The 18,678-nt window shown below is 45.1% G+C and overlaps 2 protein-coding genes across 7 annotated transcripts in view; one reads left to right on the forward strand and one right to left on the reverse strand.

Annotated features, from left to right (window-relative positions):
• Positions 1-18,678, reverse strand: part of LOC127930735 (uncharacterized) — a 212,792-nt gene that overhangs the window by 153,168 nt on the left and 40,946 nt on the right. The gene's annotated exons all lie outside the window — the stretch shown is intronic.
• The window catches only part of LOC118385080 (spectrin beta chain, non-erythrocytic 1-like), a 106,754-nt gene continuing 91,247 nt past the window's right edge, over positions 3,172-18,678 (forward strand). For 2 of the 4 annotated variants that reach the window (XM_052520969.1, XM_052520971.1), the window contains exon 1: positions 3,229-3,594. The gene's annotated coding sequence lies outside the window, so the exon portion shown is untranslated. Of the gene's footprint in view, positions 3,595-18,678 lie in introns of all 4 variants that reach the window. The other 2 variants (XM_052520970.1, XM_052520973.1) reach the window with 2 other exon arrangements.

Below are 18,678 nucleotides of genomic sequence, written 5' to 3' on the forward strand. Positions count from 1 at the left end.
TTCAAAAATAAACATATCCAGGTGTTAGAATGGCCAAGTCAAAGTCCAGACCTGTATCCAATCGAGAATCTGAAGCTGTTTTGCAAGGAGGAATGGGAAAAAATGTCAGTCTCTCGATGTGCAAAACTGATAGAGACATACCCAAAGTGACTTACAGCTGTAATCGCAGCAAAAGGTGGTGCTACAAAGTATTAACTTAAGGGGGCTGAATAATTTTGCACGCCCAATTTTTCAGTTTTTGATTTGTTAAAAAAGTTTGAAATATCCAATAAATGTCGTTCCACTTCATGATTGTGTCCCACTTGTTGTTGATTCTTCACAAAAAAATACAGTTTTATATCTTTATGTTTGAAGCCTGAAATGTGGCAACAGGTCGCAAAGTTCAAGGGGGCCGAATACTTTCGCAAGGCACTGTATCTGACATGGTACAGGTGTCCTCTTTTTGTTAAGCCCATAACCATGTGTGTGAGGTGTACACTTTTGTTTCAAAGTAGATTTGTTTAAAGAAACACTCTGTGGGACCCTGACTTAGCAAACTGCAGTAAAAGGTTCATATATGTAACTGACACTGACACATACTGTAAGTCACCTGGAGTTGATCAAATAAGTCATGCTAACGTAACTGGAAAACTTACAGTACCCTCCACCTGCTCAGTTGGATTACATAGTTCTGTAACTGGAACACTTACAGTACCCTCCACCTGCTCAGTTGGATTACATAGTTTTGTAACTGGAACAAACATGCATTCTTTGATTGGAGGACATTAAAGACCTCCATCCACAATCTTGTGCTGGGCTAACACAATGACAAATTGTGTTCCTAGGATCTACAGTATATAATGATATAGCTGATGAATACATGTATAACAATAATAATAATATTTTCACATTCCGTGGTTCCGACCTTGCCATTCAACTGTAGAATTTCAACCACAGAATCCCATTCTGTGAGAGCCCTCATTTTGAGGAAGTTTATTCTTCTGGAGTGAATCCTGTGAGTGAATCACACATCTGATGTAAGAGCTGTGAGAAAAGGCCAGATAAGGTGGGCCTGATGTTGGGAATTGAAATAGAGGGCTGTATGCTTTCTGCCACAGCCTCTCTAGGGTATAATCCCACCCTCCCTCCCTCCCTGTCTCCTCCTGTGTCTCACTCTCTTTATATACTGTACATCCATTTCCTACCCCTCTCCTGGGGTTAGCTGCAGCAGTTAGGCCCAAAGGTGATTGAGGGGCCGAAGCAGCGTGGTGGGCCCTGCAACGGTCAGGGCTGGAGTCACATGCTTCAAATGCCCTGCCTGAGGATGGGATTATCAACTGCACACACACATACACACAAACACATAGACACACTAATTATGAGAGCAAACCATGTGCTGTGATCATGGACAGCAAAATGAAAATGGTGTGTAAAACAGTAACAAACAACAATGATTGATTTTGACTACCCAGACCCCAACCCATCCCTAACACTCATGATGCCCTTCTCCTCCCGCTCCCCCTCTAGGTCCTGTCCATAGTGAGTGGACAGAGGGGGGTTTAGCTCAAACTGCTGCAATCTGCAGAAAGCACCCCTGTGTAAGCACTGTGCCGACCAGTGTCTGGCTGCCAGTTGCACCCTGATATCCTGCACTCAGCTCTTTCCCTTTGTCACAGTGGATTGTGGATGGGCCCTCTGGTAAAAGGGGGGGGGGGCAGGTAGGGGGTGGGACAGAGGCAGGAATGGACTGGGGTGGCTATGAAAGGTTGGGAGGCTCTACTGAATACTTGTAAAATGCAAGGATTTGTTTCAGTCTATAGCACCTTGGAGGTAGAACAGCATGGTTGTCTAAGGTTTGGACAGGCCCATGCCCATCTTCTGAAAACATCTGAAACCCTACCTCTTAAAACAAATATTTAAAAAACACACACACACACCCCTATTCCAGCTTCAGATAGATGAATGCTGGGTCACTCTCTCTGACTCTGTGTCATTCCTGTTGATGTAGAGGGAGAGTCCAGATGGGGAATGTCTAGCCCTGAGGCCTTCCCCTCCTGCCACCCCATCTTCTAAAGCCTGGACAGACTGGTAGATTTGACTCTTCACCCCCCGCTGTTAGATCTCAGCCCCAGCCCCCTGCCCAGCACAACACACACACAAACAGACAACCGTTTGAGTCATCGCTCATCTCCTATTCACTGCACTATAAGGCTGTAATAAGCTTAGAATGGAGAGAAGTGGGAGATAGTTCACAGACATACACAAGGGTGTCCTTTGACCAACATACCAACACGAGGACAATAGAGAAAAGTTGGATCATTGTTTTGTTTAGACTATTTTGGCCACACTGACACACACACATGTAATGTAGGTGTACTCCTACTAGAGAAAGTAGGAGTGCTCCTAGTAGAGTGTGCTCCTACTATTTGTCAAAAACATAGTTGTGCCATATCTTATACCTTTCCCTTTATACATTGGAGCAAGTTCTGCCCCTCTCTGTCTGTCTGCAGTAATGTTTAAACTGGTTGCTCATGTTCTGGACTTGAAAGATTTTCTTCAATACAGTGATATCCTTGCATATCCTGCACATAGGTCTCTGTACAATAGTTTTCCTAGCTTTCTTTTGTCATGTTCTGTCCTTGAAAGATTTTCTTAAATACGGTTTGTGTTTCTCATGCTGTACATTCACACACTAGTCTATGGAGGTGTACCGCTAATATAGAGCTATATTGTTCCGTTTCTATTTCTAAGGAGGTTGGAGGGATAAATTGACTAAAGGTCCGATGAATAAACATATACTTGCCAGGAGGATCATATCGATGGAGGCTCGTCAGAATTACACGATTGGGGTCCCAATACGTGAGTTACATTCGCAATTTGTAGCCTACCTCACTACACTTGCAGTATTATGTAGGCCTAGCTAAAATATTCATCCGCCACCATCAAAATCGTAATGCTTCTCAAGTTCACATTTGCAGAAAGGATACCGTGTATGCATGGGGCCCACAAATGACCCCAATATTTCGACTGTAAGGTTGGAATTAGCCTGGTATTATGAACCAGTGATAGCACCAGGGACAGCTCCACTGACAAGGAATCCACCGCACGCGCAACCGCTGCTATTGTGTGGAGCCTTTGAGAGTGTCTACACAGTATTTGAATGTGATTGACTGAGAAGGCTCAGCCCCCCACCCTCCCCCTCCCCATCATTCATTATTTTCTTTCTCCCTGTTGAACGAACTGGAGTAGTGGACGAACGTCGGAGGTTTGTAAGGAGGAATAGGAAGCTAAGGACATCTCTCTGATGCTGATTTATACATTATTTTTTATATCCTTTGTACCAACATTGCTTTACCTTTATTATGTCAGGTGCTAAGGCTGCTTATGTTTCGTAACACGCTGCGCTGCACAATCAGTGTGAACAGCTCTTATTCAAGGATGCGGATTTAACAAAAAATGCGCTGTCAACTGGGATTTTAAACATTATCATTAACATTGAATTAAGTCACTAATGCCAGTAACCAGAGACCATATGTATGTTCGTGTTATATGTTATCAGTGACGCGGTAAAAATATAGCGAGTCTCCCACTAACGAAGATAAACAACGAGAACGGGTAAGCGTGATTATTTTTCCTCAAACAACACCACCTCCACCAACCAGCTAACGTTAGCTAGCTAGCAGACATGGGCAAATCCTAATGTTCAGGTAAAGACGTTATTGGGATGCCCTTTTTAAAATGACACATTATTTACAAATATATTATCCATACAGTAATAAAACATTGGCTCTCAAATTGACTAGCTAACAAGGTATCTTCTATTGGCCACCTCGCCATGCTGTGTGTTGACTGGCTTTGTTTGAGTCGGTGTTTGCCAGTTAGCTTGATGACTAGCCAGCTCCTCTTGTCCTCTCTGGATCGAGGCTGCCTGTGTGTCATTATCTGATGTCCCGCTGAACATGACATTAGCCAACGTAACTGTCTCGCTCTCAATACATGTTTCGTTCATACCTGACCCTCAAATTCATACACGGTGCTTATATTAAACGTTTTCATTAAATGTTAGTACACCTTAGTAAATATTCTGCTGGACGAGCTTCATATGAGTTTTGAAATGTCATTCGTAGTTATGGGTAACCCTGGCTTTTGCGCTGTCTCATGAGGACAAACAAACAACACCATAATTATTCTCTGGGGGCACCCAGGTATCTGTTGCTGGCTCACTATTGCACTGTTATTTGCCTATGGATATTATAAACTATAAACAATTTCATTATTTGCAAGATAGCTGGCCTGCATGCTTGTTAAGTCTATATATGTGCTGAACAAAAATATAAACGCAACGATTTTCCCGAGTTTCAGTTCATTTAAGGAAATTAGTCGATTGAGTTAAATTCATTACGCCCTAAACTATGGATTTTACATGACTGGGCAGGGGAACCAGGCCCAGCCAATCAGAATGAGTTTTTCCCCACAAAAGGCAGAAATACTGCTCAGCACCACCCCAGATGACCCTGCAGGTCAAGAAGCTGGATGTGGGGGTCCTGGGCTGGTGTGGTTACATGTGGTCTGTGGTTGTGAGGCCGGTTAGACGTACTGCCAAATTCTCTAAAACGACGTTGGAGGCGGCTTATGGTAGAGAAATGAACATTCACTTCCCTGGCAATATCTCTGGTGGGCATTCCTGCAGTCAGCATGCCAATTGCACACTCCTTCAAAACTTGAGATATCTTTTTACTGCACATTTTAGTGGCCTTTTATTGTCCCCAGTACAAGGTGCACCTGTGTAATGACTGTGCTGTTTCATCAGCTTCTTGATATGCCACACTTATCGAGTGGATGGATTATCTTGGCAAAAGATAAATGCTTACTAACAGATGTAAGAAAATTTGTGCACAGAATTTGAGTGAAATAAGCTTTTTGTGCATATGGAACATTTCTGGGATCTTTTATTTCAGCCCAATAAACATGGGACCAACACTTTACAAGTTGCTTTTATATTTTTGTTCAGTGTATAATGCTTAAGTGATTTATTGATGTCCACCTCCTTCCTTCAAGTAATTTTTCCTGGACAGAACCTTTGTTTCCTGTATGAAGAGCAGTAGCGTAAATAAGATAATGTTATGAAAACACCACATTTATGATTTAGTAGGAAACTAAACCGGTGTTTTGTCAGCTAAATTCTAGTCACCATTTGAGGTATGATTATGACTGTTTGACCACCTACGGTGAACCTTTATGGACCAACAGCAAAAAACACCTTATAGCAAAGCTATCCTGTATCTTTCAGAAGCATACCCTCTGGGGTCCCAAGCCTAGACAGACCAACTATTTTCTACTCTAACAGTTTTATGAGTACAGTATTGTGTAATCTAGATGGATGTGGCCCAGCCGTTGGTGTTTGGCTTGTTCAAGATTTGTGAAATTAAATATTTACGTGGTGCATCACTGAGCCTAATTGCCAATGTTTCTTATTTTTGATTGCATGTTTGAATTTATGACTAGCTTCATGGTAGGCTATTAGTCATGCTGTTGGTAACCTGTTTATTCTATACATTTATATGCTTTTGTTGAGAGAGCGAGTGACTACTTCAGATCTGTTGATAGGCTATTGGACAGATGAGTGTCCTCCAGTTGTTGCCTACCTAGGGTGGATGAGGAATGGATGGATGGTTGGAAATCACTAGCTGTGTGCCCCCCATAGTGCTGATGCTCAAAATCCCTCCTATACAAGCTTGTTTCAACTCCTGCCACTCACAGGATCATTGTGCTGCAGTCAACCAAATTTTCCAAATGTTATTGTCCTTAACAGATGTGCAGGGTCATCACTCGTCATTAGTTAACACAGCCAGAAAATCATAAAACCTAGCTATTTCTCTCATCAAAATCGGATTTTAAACAGAACGCTAACCATAATCAAAACATTTGCTCCCCTGCTAACCTCATGCCAAACCTTTAATTAAGACCAAAAAGCACATTTTTGTCTTCATGTATTTGAACGATGTGGCCACTTTGTGGCTGGGATAACTAGTGGGAACCAATGTGCAGGTCTTGAGGCAACAATTACTAATTTTAAACATAAAGTACAGACTTCAGTCTGCCATTGAGATAAAAGGCAAATAGCCTACAGTTTTCCCCTATTCTTTGGTTTTAGAATTTGGTGGTTGAATCAACTCGAGCACCTCTTGATATTTGAGTGTTGCTCTCAGCCTCTTCAGCAGGATTCATTATAATCTGCTCAATGAAGATAGCTGTTCTGACATCATCTCAAGTTGTTTGGTTTTTTTCAAGATTGAATGTGGATGTACCAATGTGTGGTCAATAGTCCAAAATCACAGCAAATTTAAACAAATTGAAGAGGTGGAAAAGACATGAATACCTGCAGGCTTAGACTACTTGAGTGATGTCCTCCTGGTTGGGGTTTTGTATTGAGTCATTGGTTCACTGGGCTTTCCATAATGCTTCAATAAATTGTCCTTTATAATTACTCGACACTACTCTACACTACTCATCTCTACTTGTCTACTCTAGATGATGCTCATTGACGAGAGGGATTCATTTTCAAGACCCTTGCTATCTACTGGAGCTTCTTGGGTGTTTCATGATCTGTCCATAGAGAAGCCTATGCTTGGTCTCATTATGAGCTGTGAGATCCTTCTGTCTTTAATAAGTAGTGCTGAAACACAACTTCTATTGAAGACTGCTACTGTAGGGGAGGGAGCAGTGGTGGGCTGTTATTATATAGACTCATTCGTGTTTAAGGATGGGATTATTTTAGGTTTAGGCCTAAGCATTTCATAGATGGGTTGCCTCAAGTTAGATTCCATTGTACTGTGTCGTTCTGCAACATGTCTCTTGTATTGAGCTTGGCTGTAGTGGGAAATGCGGTCCTCTAACAATTTGCTTTGTTTTTTAGATGGTGGTATAAGTTTGTCTCCCACATCATCCGTCCAGTTATCCAAGGCAGGCAGGAGTTTTGCCACTCTGGATAGAGTGGGTGAGCGACGGGGGTTGGAATATTTTGCAAGTTGTGGACACATCCTTGGGCCTTGTGATTCCTTCTTTTTTCCTCTGGAGTCCATGCTTTACTTGAGCCATCTCAAGTAAAGAAGCAACAATGTCCAACTGATAGGGTGCACATTGCCTTAAATGGAGAAGGGCCTGAGGTTCAGAGCTGGTACATGGTGTATCCAGAGCTCAGGCTGATGATTGACTGTAGGGAAATCTGATGAATGAACCCATATTAGAATCTGTGAGGTTTTCAGTGACTGTGATTAGGCTAAAGGTCTGTTACCCAAGTGGAGAGCCAACCCTGACCCTGACCTTCCCTATACGTCTCATGACCCGGGCCCTGTGGTATTTGTGTTGAAGGTCACAAGACTGTGAATGAGTGCTTTAGACAACATCCCATGACTGACTTCTGCCAGATTGGCTAAATTACTCATTCAAATACAGTACAGTAAGGGAGGGTGATAGAGAGGATGAGAGTAGTGAGCTCACTGGTTTAAAGACCATAGCTTCTCTCAAAGTGACAGTCCATATGGGGCCATATAACAGATGTCTATTAAAGAGCAGGGGTGCTTTCAAGGTTTGTAATTGCATTGCGGTGGGTCAGGCCACAAAGAAATTGGCACTGATTGGCCTATATGAACTATACTGAAGTCAAGATCAGACAAATAGCTTCACACTAAACTTGACTCCTGTATTGGAATGTAGCCTAAATGCCCAACTCCTGGCCAGTCACTATATAATTAGCCCATTGCACAGTCATGTCATTTCTGTTACCCACTGTAGAGCAATGAAAGATAGCTTCAGTCTGGACTGGGCGATAAATTCCAGTTAATAGACTTTGATATATGTTTTCACACGATATTCCAAATGCCTGTATCGCAAGAAACAAGGTTTTGCTATTTATCGTTTTTATGAGCGTTTGTCCGCTTGGTCTCGTGTTGTATTTTTTGTATTGTCTCTTTCGGTGCTGTGTGCACCTCCCCATTTACACCAGAGATCTGTATATAAGGAAGAGATGCATCTCCGACCTAACAATGGGAGTAGTTGTCCCAAAGCCTGGAAGGCAGGCGACAAGCTCAGGTCCAAAATAAGCCCGTAGAAATGCACTGGGTTTATTTTGGACAGAATTTAGCGAGTGATATCTACACACCCTCCCCCTGCCTCTCACATCAACACAGCTGAGAGATCACATCTTCCTCTCTGACAAGTGGCCTCACCTCGCTATTTAAATTTGAGGTTTGGTCAAACAGAATGGGTCATATCGACACTGAAACACAGAGGTATTATTTTGCTGTAAAAGAGGACAAGTTACCTTTTCTAACTCTACCCTTTTAGTGTCTCAACTACTCAGATTCCACACAGAACAGATACTACTAAAACGGGAGTATCAATGAACATTGATTCTGGAAAATGAATGCTCAGTTTGTCGCACGGGTACCGCTAGCATCATTTTATTCAAAGACTGTTATACTAGCTGTCTAGTCTGTGTTTTATAAATGTCCAATAAACATAAAACACAATTATTATACAACTCATTCTCATTTCGAGAAACAAGGTAGGCCACTTGATTTCAACATCTGAACAAAGTGGACAGGCTAACATGCTTTTCAAACCGTTGGAGACCGACAGAGAGGTAATAACAATTCAACTGTTCAACCTTGTTAGCTAGTACATAGATCCAAGTTGGCTAAACTTGAAATATAAAGATTAGCTGGCTAATCACTAGTACCTGGGCTTGAGAGATTGTTGATGAGACCTGTGTTCATTTTCTATAGCCGAATGCCTGTTACAAGAAGTTAGTCATTATTAGTGAATGTGCATTATGCATGGTTCTAGTTACATTTGTAACAAAAAATGGCATTTAATAGACTTGAAAGCCAGATCAGTGACTATTGCAAAAAAAAACAGGATTTTGATCAAATCATTTAATTATGAGTGGGTCTTATGGTTGGAATCCAGGCTGTATCACAACCTAATTATTGTTCATGTATTTAACCCTCTGTTTCCCCCATGGTGTTGTGCGGGATTGTTTTATGTCATGTTCGGTAATGCTGGTGACTGGTTATTTCGACTGGTGCTATTTCTAGCCCGCGGGTAAAAGTTGATGTTCGTGTGTTTGTGTTTGGGCAAGTGTATTGTTTTACCTTGCACCATTCATTATTCTGAGTGAAGTTACGTTGCTCCCTATTCTCTGCTCTCCTGTGCCTGACTGCTTACACCAGTTACACCCACCATTCTGACAAATATAAAATATATTTAGATTTGTTTAACCATTTTTTTGGTTACTATTTGATGCCATATGTGTTATTTCATAGTTTTGATCTTCACTGTTATTCTACATTGTAGAAAATAGTACAAATCAAGAAAAACCTTTGAATGAGTAGGTGTGTCCAAACTTTTGACTGGTCCTGTATATTGTGAATCGCCCGTAAATTAGAAAACAAATGGAGATTTGATTTTTAGGTCATATCGCCCAGCCCTACTGTAGCTTCAGTTATTGTTTATCCGATGTGGAGAATTTTGAGCGATTTTCATGATTATCCAGGTCCGTCCTCTACAATATTGATCTGCTCCGTTCTCTGGGCATTTCATACATTTCAGTTGACATTCTGTGGCTGTAGCCGTCATGGTCTTGCAACTTTTTGCTAAAAGGTGTTCCATTTGAATCACAAATGGGAAAATAGGCCTGATGAGTGAGTCTCTGGTGAGTCATGGTCACGTTACATGACATGTATAGGAACTGTCATTTGTGTGGCTATGTCTGAGTCTCTGTTCTAGTGTATTGAGCTTTAGTACATTGTTCCTGTAGAGGAGGTGGGTGTTCTATATAGAAGAAGGTACGTGTGTGTGTTCCACGGGTGAACACATGACGTGGGTGAGCTGCAATGGCATGATCACTGAAGTTGAATGAGTGAATCAATCTGGCTAATGCGAGAGGGTTTTGAATGGTCACTGATGGGAAAATGAAACAGAGATTTGATGGAGAGATGAATTTGGGTGTTAAGAGGTGCTGAAGTGATTGAGTTGAATATGAGAGTATGTCATGGAGAGTGTGATCTCTGACGTGTGTGTGTGTGTATGTGCGGAGGACACCGTGTTGTTGAGCAGGCTGCGGGGGGGATGTAAGCGCTGGGCACTGGAGTGTTTGATGAATGTGATGTTACAGGTTGACAATAGGTCGCCGCTACCCTTTTCAACAGAGCATTCAGGCCTGGATCAGACTCTCTGTGATGGCCCTGTGATACATGTGTGTCTCTGGCTGCCTCATTTCTGCAAACAGGAAAGGCGCAAGCTTCTGGCCCCTGTCTCTGCTGACTCCTCCATTGTGTGGGGCCACTGTGGCGGAATAGGCTTTGTGGTGGGCTTTTTGGGGATCTCACCCCCATCTCTGTCCTACCCCATCTGAGCCTGACTGACAGGAGGACATGGAGCCAGAGAGGGGTTACCCCCCCAGGAGAGGAGAGGCCATCAGCTGATGTGAAGTGTGTAGAGGGGGGGTTTGCTGCAGTGATTAACATTCCTGTTTATTAGCATATAGTCATAGAGAAATTCTATCATCCAGGGCTGTGGGGGGTTGATCTGGGGCGGCCATGCAGCTCCTGGACTGGTAGAACAAAATGATTTGATCAGCAGTGTGTGTGTTATTAAAGGCGTCCGCCTGCTTCCCATCCTAAAACGTTCAGAACAGTTCATTTTGTGACATTTTTGTAATTTTGGTTTTCGGCAAAAAAAGCCACATTTCAGTAGCCGAAGTCTTCGCCCCTTCATCATTGGTTACCTAGGGATTCTTCAATGAAGTGTTTGTCATTAAACTATTGACGTGTTTTCATGCACATTTTTCCACATGAGAAATACGGCACCAACCATCTTTGTTTGATGTAAAATTGCGTGACTAAGATCTCTGCAAAAATGTATTAAGTTATCTTCGATTCATTCTGACTATCTTGAGGAAGTGGCGACGGCGTCTCATGATGGACAAACAGTACTATACAAGTGAAGGTCTTTTAAGGGAGTCTTCGAATACACTCATTCTGTTCGCCCAGTCGAGTTCGGCTAGGCGCCAGCCAAACCGAAGCACGCGAAAGGCTTAAAACTCCTTGTATTCTCTCTGTCTGTCTTGAAAAAGGAGATAAAGAATTGTTGTGTTGGGGCTTCTAGTTCCTGTCTGTCTTGGTGAGGGAGTGTGGCTCCATCCCCCTGGCGTAGGGTTGTGTTGGGGCTTCTAGTTCCTTTCTGTCTTGGTGAGGGAGTGTGGCTCCATCCCCCTGGCGTAGGGTTGTGTTGGGGCTTCTAGTTCCTGTCTGTCTTGGTGAGGGAGTGTGGCTCCATCCCCCTGGCGTAGGGTTGTGTTGGGGCTTCTAGTTCCTGTCTGTCTTGGTGAGGGAGTGTGGCTCCATCCCCCTGGCGTAGGGTTGTGTTGGGGCTTCTAGTTCCTGTCTGTCTTGGTAAGGGAGTGTGGCTCCATCCCCCTGGCGTAGGGTTGTGTTGGGGCTTCTAGTTCCCGTCTGTCTTGGTGAGGGAGTGTGGCTCCATCCCCCTGGCGTAGGGTTGTGTTGGGGCTTCTAGTTCCTGTCTGTCTTGGTGAGGGAGTGTGGCTCCATCCCCCTGGCGTAGGGTTGTGTTGGGGCTTCTAGTTCCCGTCTGTCTTGGTGAGGGAGTGTGGCTCCATCCCCCTGGCGTAGGGTTGTGTTGGGGCTTCTAGTTCCTGCCTGTCTTGGTGAGGGAGTGTGGCTCCATCCCCCTGGCGTAGGGTTGTGTTGGGGCTTCTAGTTCCTGCCAGTCTTGGTGAGGGAGTGTGGCTCCATCCCCCTGGCGTAGTGTTGCCTGCGTGCCCGTCTGGCATGTTGTGCACTGGGCTAATTACCTCCAGGCGATTGTGCTGGGCTCCATTTCTCCCTCTCCCTGATTATCTGGGAAAACAGACCAGCTAAGGAGGAAAGCAGGTCAGGGAGGGGAGAAGGGAAGGGGGAAGAGTAGTGATTGGGAGAAAGAGAGGTGGCGGTGATGCTGCTTTCTCTGTCCTGCTTTACCTCGGAGCTCGCATCATTCTCCTGAAAGTGATGCCCTCTCCTCTCCTGGTGTCTGGCTGGTCAGAGGCTAGGCGGGCCTCTCAACGCAGCACAGCTCAGAACCCCCAGAGGCATTTCTGAAGGCCTTGTTTTCATGCTTGACATTAGTAAAGAGCTATTCTTCTGAACCATCACACAGACATGCCCCCCTTACATTATGTTTGTGTTGTATGTGTTGAGTGTTTGACAGGGTGATGGGCAGGAGCTTCACAGTTTTTGTTTCCACCAAACACACCAGCCTTCCTCCAATTCTAGAAAGAATAGCCAGTTTCCTTCTAACTGTTACGCCTAAAGCAGGGTTTTTATATTGGGGATTATCTTGTGGGCAGCAGAGCAGGATGAGCGCTTTGGGAGCGTTCCTCCCTCTCCTGTCTCAAATTATTCATTCATTCATTCTGCTCAACATAGCAGGAAGAGACTACTGCTCTCATGTTCCAGTGCTGCTGTGTCACTACACTAACAATTCTATCTCCAAGTCTGTAGCCTACTTTATTACAGATGTATTACCCCTTTATAATACCCTTATTGATAAAGGATGTCTAAGAGCCATTATTGTATAATTTCACATCTTTCAGAGTCCCATCACAAAAGGATATCCTGTTTTTCATGGTGTCGGAGAGTTCTGTAGGGCTCAGTGTCTTAGCCCTCCACCATCTTAGCCCCCCTCCCATTCCAGCTGTGACATCTTGTTTGTGTGATTATGACCACTACACTGTGTGTGTGTGTGTTTGTTTTCCCTCTGATGGCTCTGTTAAAGGGTCACAAGGTGATTATCCTGGTCATATTGTAGCACGTTAAAGGAAAACTCCACCCCAAAACAATCTTTTTGTTTCTGTTTCATTAGTCCATTGTTGATATATTCCCAACATGTTTTTCATGTCAGCTATCAAGTTTTCAAGATATATAACTTTCGAAATTACAGCCGGTACGATGCATTTTGCATCATATAATGCTGTGTTTTTCATCATATGATGCAAAATGCATCTTACCGGCTGTATTTCTGTCTTTTGAAAGTTATTTATCCTAACTTGATTGCTCACATGCAAAACATTTTGGGACCATATCAACAATGGACTAATGAAACAAAAAAAGATAGTTTTTGGGTGAAATGTTCCTTTAATTAAGGACAACCATGACAAATTTAGTAAATCATCCATTATGTGGGTTTAGGGGTCAAAGGTTTGTCCCATAAATCCACTGCAGCGGCTCGGCAGACGTAAACATGCTCAGGCACCATAATGGCTATCAACACGAGGCAGGCGCTCAATGAAGGGGAGGAGGAGAAGAGAAGAGGGGGCCCGGTTGAAGGGCTAGGGGAGAGGAGGGGGCACGGAATAGGGCTAGGGAAGAGGAGGGGGCCCGGGGGAGGGCTAGGGAAGAGGAGGGGGCCGGGGGAGGGCTAGGGAAGAGGAGGGGGCCCAGAGGAAGGGCGAGAGGGTAGTGCTAGGGAAGAGGAGGGGGCCCTGGGGAGGGCTAGGGAAGAGGAGGGGGCCCAGGGGGAGGGCTATTGAAAGGAGAGGGGGGCCAGGGAATGGGGGAGGCATAAAGCTGATCTGATCACAACAGAGAGAAGCTTATACATTAGCTGTAGAACGACATACATTAAGGGTGATTAGAGAGGTCTTGTTGTCTCATTAAGGGTGGTCACGGTCTCATTAAGGTTGATTAGAGAGGTGTTGGTGTGTTGATGGCGTGTGACTCGGATGATTTGTGTAATGGGAATGAATATGACTGTAAAGTAGAGGGTATTTCTGGGTATGTAGTTAGTGTATTAGCTGTGGGCTCTCCACAGTCTGGCTAGTGTGTGTGGAGCAGACTGTCCTAACAAAGCCCTGTCATCTCATCCCCAGCAGGCAGGCCGACACTCCCCCTGGGTCCTGTGTTTGGCCCTCCCTCCCCACCTCTAAGCCCGATTGATTTATGTCCCCTCCAATTCATCACCTTATTAGTGACCAATATTGTAATTAACCATTAGATAGCAGAGAAGGCCATTTAAACTGTTGTTTTTTACATTTATGAATTGGTCTTATCTGAGGCACGGTCTGTTGATATGATTAGTGTATTGACGCAGGATGTGTTTTGGGGGATAGTGGTGGTGACAGCTCGGTATCATGGTGAAAAATAGCAGAATGGAATGTCTTTTTGCCTGATTAACTTTTGGGATGCTGTTTTAGAGGTTGTGAGCCAGTGTGCGACGCTGTGTCGGAGGAGGCTGTGTTCTGAGGTTGTATCTATTCCAGGGAGGCTGGCTATGTCAGAGCCTGTGTCAGACGGAGGCTGTGTGTCGTAGCCTACGTCATAGCCTGTGTTGTAGGATGTGTGATGTATGTATTGTAGGCTGTGTCCTGTATGGGAGTCAGTGTCATAGTGGGTCAGGGGATTGATTGTGTGTCGGGATTAGGGGTGATTAGTAAAGACACTGAGCCCCAACTCCTCCTAGCCACAATGGGGATTACTCCCCCAGTCCCTTAGTCCCCTCTCCTTGCCCCTAGTCCGCTCTCCTTGCCCCTAGTCCGCTCTCCTTGCCCCTAGTCCGTTCTCATTGCCCCTAGTCCTCTCTCCTTGCCCCTAGTCCGCTCTCCTTGCCCCTAGTCCCCTCTCCTTGCCCCTCGTCCGCTCTCCTTGCCCCTAGTCCCCTCTCCTTGCCCCTAGTCCCCTCTCCTTGCCCCTAGTCCGCTCTCATTGCCCCTAGTCGCCTCACCTTGCCCCTAGTCCCCTCTCCTTGCCCCTAGTTCCCTCTCCTTGCCCCTAGTCCGCTCTCATTGCCCCTAGTCCCCTCTCATTGCCCCTAGTCCCCTCTCCTTGCCCCTAGTCCCCTCTCATTGCCCCTAGTCCCCTCTCCTTGCCCCTAGTCCGCTCTCATTGCCCCTAGTCCCCTCTCCTTGCCCCTAGTCCCCTCTCCTTGCCCCTAGTCCCCTCTCATTGCCCCTAGTCCCCTCTCCTTGCCCCTAGTCCCCTCTCATTGCCCCTAGTCCCCTCTCCTTGCCCCTAGTCCGCTCTCATTGCCCCTAGTCCCCTCTCCTTGCCCCTAGTCCCCTCTCCTTGCCCCTAGTCCCCTCTCCTTGCCCCTAGTCCCCTCTCCTTGCCCCTAGTCCCCTCTCCTTGCCCCTAGTCCCCTCTCATTGCCCCTAGTCCCCTCTCCTTGCCCCTAGTCCCCTCTCCTTGCCCCTAGTCCCCTCTCCTTGCCCCTAGTCCGCTCTCATTGCCCCTAGTCCCCTCTCCTTGCCCCTAGTCCCCTCTCCTTGCCCCTAGTCCCTTCTCCTTGCCCCTAGTCCCCTCTCCCCTCTCCTTGCCCCTAGTCCCCTCTCCTTGCCCCTAGTCCGCTCTCATTGCCCCTAGTCCCCTCTCCTTGCCCCTAGTCCCCTCTCCTTGCCCCTAGTCCCCTCTCCTTGCCCCTAGTCCCCTCTCCTTGCCCCTAGTCCCCTCTCCCCTCTCCTTGCCCCTAGTCCCCTCTCCTTGCCCCTAGTCCGCTCTCATTGCCCCTAGTCCCCTCTCCTTGCCCCTAGTCCCCTCTCCTTGCCCCTAGTCCCCTCTCCTTGCCCCTACTTCCCCGGTCCCCTTTCCTTCCCCTACTGCCCCAGTCCACTCTCCGTTCCCCCGAGCTGACAAGGTACAAATCTGTCGTTCTGCCCCTGAACAGGCAGTTAACCCACTGTTCCTAGGCCGTCATTGAAAATAAGAATTTGTTCTTAACTGACTTGCCTAGTAAAATAAAGGTAAAACATTTAAAAAAAAAGGTGTCCTGGAGGGCAGGTAGTTTGCGCCCAGTGATGCGTTGTGCAGACCTCACAACCCTCTGGAGAGCCTTGCAGTTGTGGGCAGAGCAGTTGCCGTACCAGGCGGTGATACAGTCCAACAGGATGCTCTCGATTGTGCATCTGTAGAGGTTTGTCAGTGCTTTTGGCGACAAGCCAAATTTCTTCAGCCTCCTGAGGTTGAAGAGGCGCTGTTGCACCTCTTCACCACGCTGTCTGTGGGGGTGGACCATTTCAGTTTGTCCGTGATGTGTACGCAGAGGAACTTAAAACTTTCCACCTTCTCCACTACTGTCCCGTCGATGTAGTTAGGGGGGTGCTCCCTCTGCTGTTTCATGAAGTCCACGATCATCTCCTTTGTTTTGTTGACGTTGAGTGTGAGCTTATTTTCCTGACAACCACACTCTGAGGGCCCTCACCTCCTCCCTGTAGGCTGTCTCATCGCTGTTGGTAATCAAGCCTACCACTGTAGTGTCGTCTGCAAACTTGATGATTGAGTTGGAGGCAGGCGTGCATGGCCACACCGTCGTGGGTGAACAAGGGAGTACAGGAGAGGGCTGAGAAAGCACCCTTGTGGGGCCCCAGTGTTGAGGATAAGCAGGATGGAGATTAGAGGTCCACTGATTATGATTTTTCAACGCTGATACCGATTATTGGAGGACAAAAAAGGCCGATACCGATTAATCGGACGATTTATTAGAGAGAGAAAAAATATTTTATATATCATACACACACACACACACACACACATTTTTGTAATAATGACAATTGCAACAATACTGAATGAAAAATTAACACTTTTATTTTAACTTAATATAATACATAAATACACACACACACTGTCACGTTCTGACCATCGTTCTTGTGTGTTTTCCTTGTTTTAGTGTTGGTCAGGACGTGAGCTGGGTGGGCATTCTATGTTGTGTGTCTGGTTTGTCTATTTCTATGTTTGGCCTGATATGGTTCTCAATCAGAGGCAGGTGTTAGTCATTGTCTCTGATTGGGAACCATATTTAGGTAGCCTGTCTTGTGGGTGATTGTTCCTGTCTTTGTGGCACCAGATAAGACTGTTTCAGTTTTTTCACGTTTTGTAGATTGTTGTATTTTCATCTTTATTAAAGATGTACAAAACTAACCACGCTGCATTTTGGTCCGCCTCCTTTCACCAGAAGAAAACCGTTACACACACACAGCTCTGAAGTGACAATGATAGAAGAGTTTGCTTAGGAGACAAATACTCTCAACTGTTTGAATAAAAATAGAGTTTTATATTACCTTATGTTGAAAACAAAAACTTTAATTTCTATATGCAGGAAATCCTATTTTAATAATGGGCATGGTAAGAATTGACAACCAACCAAAATCTGAAAAGCGGTTCCTTCATTTATTCCATAGGATATTTTTAGATTAACTTAAAATAAGGTCTGTTTCGTGTAGGCTTACACCACCATGCCAATGTTATAACTGTGTAGATATCCATAGGACAAGGTAACTCTGATCAATATTGGCGAAATATAAGCGAAGATCTTTTTTTTGTAGAGTGGATTTATGAAAATATGTTGACAAACGTTACCTTATTCTAGTGAGATTTACACGGGTATCAAAACGCTGAGGCGGTTTAAGCCTGCACCCTAACCTGCACGAAACACAGACCTTATTTTAAGTAGATCAAGACATTCTCTATGGAAGACATGGACGGTAAAATAATGAAGGAACCCCTTTCAAGTTCAGCCGCAAGTTATTACAGGAATTATAACGCGTCGACTATTTCTCTTTAAACCATATACCTTTGACTAATCCGGAAACTATCACCTCGAAAACAAAACGTTTATTCCGTTCTGTATTTTATCTAACGGGTGGCATCCATGAGTCTAAATATTCCTGTTACATTGCACAACCTTCAATGTTGTCATAATTACGTAAAATTCGGGCAAATTAGTTGGTAAAGAGCCAGACGGCCCAAACTGTTGCATATACCCCGACTCTGCGTGCAATGAACCCAAGAGAAGTGACACAATTTCACCTGGTTAATATTGGCTGCTAACCTGGATTTCTTTTAGCTAAATATGTAGGTTTAAAAATATATACTTGTGTATTGATTTTAAGAAAGGCATTGATGTTTATGGTTAAGTACACATTGGAGCAATGACAGTCATTGATTGATTGTTTTTTTTTTAATGCTAGCTAACAACTTACCTTAGCTTACTGCATTCAATGCAATGTAATCAGGTGTTAGAGCATTGGACTAGTTAACTGTAAGGTTGCAAGATTAGATCCCCCGAGCTGACAAGGTTAAAAATCTGTCGTTCTGCCTCCTAGGCCGTCATTGAAAATAAGAATGTGTTCGTAACGGACTTGCCTAGTCAAATAAAGATTAAATAAAGGTGTAAAAAAATAAATAAATCGGCGCCCTAAACACCGATTTCCGATTGTCATGAAAACTTGAAATCGGCCCCGATTAATCGGCCATTCCGATTAATCAGTCAACCTCTAGTGGAGATGTTGTTTCCTACCCTCACCACCTGGGGGCAACCCTTCTCCTTCCCCCTACTTCCCCAGTCCCCTCTCCGTCCCCTACTGCCCCAGTCCCCTTTCCCTCTCCTTCCCCCCTAGTCCCCTCTCCTTCCCCCCTAGTCCCCTACTGCCCCAGCCCCCTTTCCTTCTCCTACTAAACCATTCCCCTCTCCATCCCCCACTCCCCTAGTCCCCTACTCTCCCAGTCCCGTCTCCTTCCCCCTACTTCCTCAGTCCCCTACTTCCCTAGTCCCCTCTCCTTCCCCCTACTCCCACATTCCCCTCTCCTTCCCCCACTCTCCCGGTCCCCTCTCCGTCCCCACTCCCCTAGTCCCCTACTCTCCCAGTCC

This window comes from Oncorhynchus keta, chromosome 6 (assembly GCF_023373465.1).
Source record: "Oncorhynchus keta strain PuntledgeMale-10-30-2019 chromosome 6, Oket_V2, whole genome shotgun sequence".
NCBI lineage: Eukaryota > Metazoa > Chordata > Actinopteri > Salmoniformes > Salmonidae > Oncorhynchus > Oncorhynchus keta.